Below are 6,231 nucleotides of genomic sequence, written 5' to 3'. Positions count from 1 at the left end.
TATATAATTGCCTTATGTGAGTGGCCTGTCATGTGACCTCATATATCCAGATCAGCTAGAAGGAAAGTGATATACTATATATTGCAGCAGCATGCTATTCCATCCAGTTTGCCTTTAGTTGGACCATCATTTATTCTTTAACAGGACAATGACCCCAAACACCTCCAAGCTGTGTAATGGCTATGTGACCAAGAAGGAGAGTGATGGGTGCTACACCAGATGACCTGGCCTCCACAGTCACCAGACCTGAACCCAATCCAGATGGTTTGGGGTGAGCTGGACCGCAGAATGAAGGCAAAAGGGCCAACAAGTGCCAAGCATCTCTGGGAACTCCTTCAAGACTATTGGAAGACCATTTCAGGTGACTACCTCATGAAGCTCATCAAGAGAATGCCAAGAGTGTGCAAAGCAGGAATCAAAGCAAAAAGTGGCTACTTTGAAGAACCTAGAATATTGTTTTAGGATGCTTTCACACGTACCGGATCCGCAGCGGATTTCACGCTGCGAGTTTGCAGCGAGATCCGCTGCGGATCCTGGTATAGTGAAGGCCTATGGGGTTACATACCCACAGCGGAATTTTTATTCCGCTGCAGATATGAGACCTGGCCTCTTTAACCCCCCTGCATCCCGCTGCCTGCAGCCCCGGCCCGGAGCATGCATTTCCTGCTCGGCACCACAACTGTGTGTGAGGCTCCTGGCTCCCCTCGCTCTCTATCAGCCAATCAGTGCACGGCGGCACTGATTGGCTGATGAAGAGCGAGGGGAGCTGGGAGCTTCACACAGCCGTGGCGCCGAGCAGGTAATGTATGCTCCGGACGGGGGCAGCCCTGTAGCATCATCACCTGCTCCAGGCTCCTGCTTGCTTTGGAGCCTCCCGTCATCTCCCGGCGGTCAGCCAATCCGTGCACTGCCCCTGATTGTGCCCCTGATCAGTGCACAGCGCACTGATTGGCCGGGAGATGCTGAGAGGCCCCAAAGCAAGTAGGAGCCTGGAGCAGATGATGTATGGTCCGGGCCAGGGCTGCGGGCGGCCGGGGGTTAAAGGGGCTGGGTTAAATATCCGCAGTGGAATTAAAATTCTGCCGCGGATGTGTAACTCATAGACCTTCATACTGTATGGATCCGCAGCGGATTTCGCAACAAATCCGCAGCAATCTGTAGATCTGGCAATCTGTAGATCTGGTCTGCTGCAGATCATTGCTGTATTAAGTATACCACAGTGATCTCTATGGGAGATCACTGCAGTAATACTGAAAGTCCCCCAGGGGAACTCAAAGTTAAAGTATAAAGTAAATGAAAAAAAGTGTTTTTATTAATGAAAAATCCCCTCCCCTAATAAAAGTTTAAATCATCGCCTTTTCCCATTTTATAAATAAATAAATAAAAATAAATAAATGAACAAAGTTATTTGGTATCGCCGCGTGCGTAATTGCCTAAACTATTAAATTATCACATTCCTGATCTCGCATATGCACAAAAAAAATGCCAAAGTGCGAAATTGTGCATTTTTGCCACATCAAATCAAGAAAAAATTGTAATAAAAAGCGATAGAAAAATCGAATATAAACACACATGGTACCTATAGAAATTACAGATCAAAGACACCTAACTCAGCCCCATAGACCAAGGGATAAAAGCGTTATAAGTAGAGATGAGCGAACCGGGTTTGGGTTCAAGTCCAGCCGAACCCGAATGATCGACATTTGATTAGCGGTGGCTGCTGAACTTGGATAAAGCCCTAAGGCTATGTGGAAATCATGGATATAGTCATTGGCTGTATCCATGTTTTCCAGACAACCTTAGAGCTTTATCCAAGTTCAGCAGCCACCGCTAATCAAATGCCGAACGTTCGGGTTCCGCTGGACTCGAACCCGAACCCGGTTCACTCATCTCTAGTTATAAGCATGGGAATAGAGCAATTTTAAACACACTTAGGGGGAGATTTATCAAACTGGTTTAAAGTAGAATTGTCTTAGTTGCCCCTAGCAACCAATCAGATTACACCTTTTATTTCTTAGACTCTTTGAAAAATAAAAAGTGGAATTTGATTGGTTGATAAAATAAAGTTTGATAAATCTCCCCCTTTAGTTTTTTTTAAAAAAGGTTTTAATTTTTTTAAAAGCAGTCAGTTAAAATAAAAGTCATCTAAATTACATATCATTGTAATCATACAGACTTGAGAAACATAAGTAACATGTGAGTTTTACCATAGGGCGAATGACATAAACACGAAACCCCCCAAAATGAAATCAAATTCCTTTTTTTTTTTTTTTTTCAATTTCACCACGCATATAATTTTTTTCCAATTTCACAGCATACTTTATGGAAAAATTAGGTCTGTCATTATTAAATACAATTAATGGTGCAAAAATAAAGGCTCATGTGGGTCTGTAGGTGAAAAAATGCAACTGCTATGGCCTTTTAACCCCTTGCCTCTAAAGCCTGTTTTGGCCTTAATGACCAGGCTCATTTTTCAAAATCTGACCTGTCTCACTTTATGCGCTTATAGCTCAGTGATGCTTTAACGTATGCTAGCGATTCTGAGACTGTTTTTTCGTCACATATGGCACTTTATATTAGTAGCAAAATTTGGTCATTACTTTGTGTGTTTTTTGTGAAAAACATCAAAATATCATGAAAAATTTGAAAATTTTGCATTTTATGAACTTCTGAAATTATCTGCTTCTAAAAAAGGAAGTCATAGCACATAAATTAGTTGCTAAATCACATTACCAATATGTCCTCTTTATTCTGGCATAATTTGGGAAACATATTTTACTTTTTTAGGCTGTTATGGGGCTTAGAAATTTATTAGCAAATTATCACATTTTGTGAAAGTTTCCAAAACTGATTTTTTTTAGGGACCAGTTCTTTTTTTAAGTTGATTTAGGAGGCTTGTATGCTGTAAACCCCCATAAGTGACCCCATTTTGGAAACTAGACACCTTAAAGAATTAATCTAGGGGTATAATGAGCATTTTAACTCTACAGGGCTGGAGGAAACTATTCACAATTAGGTCGTAAAAAAATCGAAAATTTTAATTTTCTAATAATATATATGTTTAGATTAAAGTTTCTCCTTTTCAAAAGGAACATGAGAGAATCTGCACCCCATAATTTGTAACACAGGTTCTCTTGAGTACAACGGTACCCCATATGTGGGTGTAAACCACTGTATGGGCACACAACCGGGCTCAGAAGGGAAAGAGCGCCAATTAGCTTTTTTAATGCAGATTTTTCTGAAAAAGTTATTGAGCGCCAGGTGCGTTTGCAGTGCCCCTGTAGTGTCAGCAGAATAGAATCCCCCCAAAAGTCACCACATTTTTGAAAGTACACCCCTCAAAGAATTCATCTTGGGGTAGGATGAGCATTTTGACCCCACATGCATTAGAGGAAAGTATTCAAAATTAGACAGTGAAAATGAAAAACACGAATTTTTCCAATAATATATTCGTTTAGTTTGAAATTTCTCAATTTCACAAGGAAAAAGAGAAAAAAAGTACCACAAAAATTTGTAACGCAGGTTCTCCTGAATACAACGGTACCCCATATGTGGGCATAAACCACTGTATGGGCACACAGCGGGGCTCAGAAGGGAAGGAGCGCCAATTAGCATTTTCAGTGCAGATTTTGCTGAAGAAGTTTCTGAGCGCCAGGTGCGTTTGCAGCGCCCTTGTAGTGTCCGTAGAAGAGAACCCCCCCAAAAGTCACCCCATTTTGGAAAGTACACCCCTCAAAGAATTCATCTTGGGGTGTGGTGACCATTATGACCCCACAGGGATTAGAGGAAAGTATTTAAAATTAGACAGTAAAAATGAAAAACTCGAATTTTTCCAATAATATGTTCGTTTAGTTTAAAATTTCTCAATTTCACAAGGAACATGAGAGAATCCGCACCACAAGATTTGTAAAGCAGGTTCTCCTGAGTACAACGGTACCCCATATGGGGGCATAAACCACTGTATGGGCACACAGCGGGGCTCAGAAGGGAAGGAGCGCCAATTAGCCTTTTCAGTGCAGATTTTGCTGAAGAAGTTTCTGAGCGCCAGGTGCGTTTGCAGAGCCCTTGTAGTGTCCGTAGAAGAGAACCCCCCCAAAAGTCACCCCATTTTGGAAAGTACACCCCTCAACGAATTCATCTTGGGGTGTGGTGACCATTTTGACCCCACAGGTATTAGAGGAAAGTATTTAAAATTAGACAGTAAAAATGAAAAACTCGAATTTTTCCAATAATATGTTCGTTTAGTTTAAAATTTCTCAATTTCACAAGGAACATGAGAGAATCCGCACCCCAAAATTTGTAACGCAGGTTCTCCTGAGTACAACGGTGCCCCATATAGGGGCATAAACCACTGTATGGGCACACAGGAGGGCTCAGAAGGAAGGGAGCGCCAATTAGCATTTTCAGTTCAGATTTTGCTGAAGAAGTTTCTGAGCGCCAGGTGCGTTTGCAGTGCCCCTGTAGTGTCCGCAGAAGAGAACCCCCCCAAAAGTCACCCCATTTTGGAAAGTGCACCCCTCAAAGAATTCATCTTGGGGTGTGGTGACCATTTGACCCCACAGGTATTAGAGGAAAGTATTCAAAATAAGACAGTAAAATTGAAAAACTAGAATTTTTCCAATAATATGTTCGTTTAGTTTGAAATTTCTCAATTTCACGAAAAAACAGGAGAGAAGCTGCATGCCAAAATCTGTAACGCAGGTTCTCCTGAGTAGAATGGTACCACATATGTGGGCATAAACCACTGTATGGGCACACAGCCGGGCTCAGAAGGGAAGGAGTGCCAATTAGCATTTTCAGTGCCGATTTTTCCGAAGAAGTTTCTGAGCGCCAGGTGCGTTTGCAGTGCCCCTGTAGTGTCAGCAGAAGAGAACCCCACCAAAAGTCACCCCATTTTGGAAAGTACACCCTTCAAAGAATTCATCTTGGGGTGCAGTGAGCGGTTTGACCCCACAGGTATTAGAGGAAAGTATTCAAAATAAGACAGTAAAAATGAAAAACTCGAATTTTTCCAATATATGTTCGTTTAGTTTAAAATTTCTCAATTTCACGAGGAATGGGAGAAAAAACGTACCCCAAAATCTGTAACGCAGCTTCTTCTGAGTAGAACGGTACCCCATATGTGGGCATAAACCACTGTATGGGCACACAGCAGGGCTCAGAAGGAAGGGAGCGCCAATTTGCTGGAGCAAAACCGCAGCTAGTAATGGTTATTAGAATAGCGCAGTTACTAAAATACAATAAAAAATGAGATTACAGGTAATGTGGGGTGGTTACGGGTAATCTGGGGTGGTTATGGGCAACCTGCGGTGGTTACGGACAACCTGCGGTGGTTACGGGCAACGTGGGGTGGTAACGGGAACCGTGGGGTGGTAACGGGCAAAGTGGGGTGGTTACGGATAAACTGAAGTACTTATAGGTAATCTGGGATGGGAACCTGTAATTTGGGGTGGTTACGGGCAATCTGGAGAGGGTCACTGGCAATTTGGGGTGGTCGGGGGCAACGTGCGGTGGTCGGGGCAACGTGCGGTGGTCGGGGGCAACGTGCGGTGGTCGGGGGCAACGTGCGGTGGTCAGAGGCAACGTGCGGTGGTCAGAGGCAATCTGAGGGGAATTAAATGTGATTAGGGTCAACCTGGGGGGGTTACAGACAATCTGCGGTGGTTATGGGCAATACGGGGTGGTTACAGACAATCTGCGGTGGTTACGGGAAACATGGGGTGGTTACAGACAATCTGGGATGGTTACGGATAAACGGAAGTGCTTATAGGTAATCAGGGGTGGGTACATGTAATTTTGGGTGGTTACGGCAATCTGGTGTGGTTACGGGCAATCTGGAGGGGGTCACTGGCAACGTGTGTGAGTTAGAGGCAACGTGCAGTGATTGGAGGCAACGTGCGGTGGTTATGTGCAATATGGGGGGTTACGGGCAATCGGGGCTGATTACGGACCATCTGGAGGGGCTCACTGGCAATTTGGGGTGGTTACAGGCAACGTGCGGTGGTTATGGGCAACGTGCGGTGGTTATGGGCAACGTGCGGTGGTTATGGGCAATGTGTGGTGGTTATAGGCAATGTGTGGTGGTTATAGGCAACGTGCGGTGGTTATGGGCAATGTGTGGTGGTTATAGGCAATGTGTGGTGGTTATAGGCAACGTGTGGTGGTTATAGGCAACATGCGGTGGTTTTGGGCAACGTGCGGTGGTTAGTGGCAACGTGCGGTGGTTATGGG

This window comes from Dendropsophus ebraccatus, chromosome 12 (genome assembly GCF_027789765.1).
Source record: "Dendropsophus ebraccatus isolate aDenEbr1 chromosome 12, aDenEbr1.pat, whole genome shotgun sequence".
Lineage (NCBI taxonomy): Eukaryota > Metazoa > Chordata > Amphibia > Anura > Hylidae > Dendropsophus > Dendropsophus ebraccatus.
The sequence above is the reverse complement of the archived record's forward strand: the minus strand, read 5'-3'. Positions refer to the sequence as shown.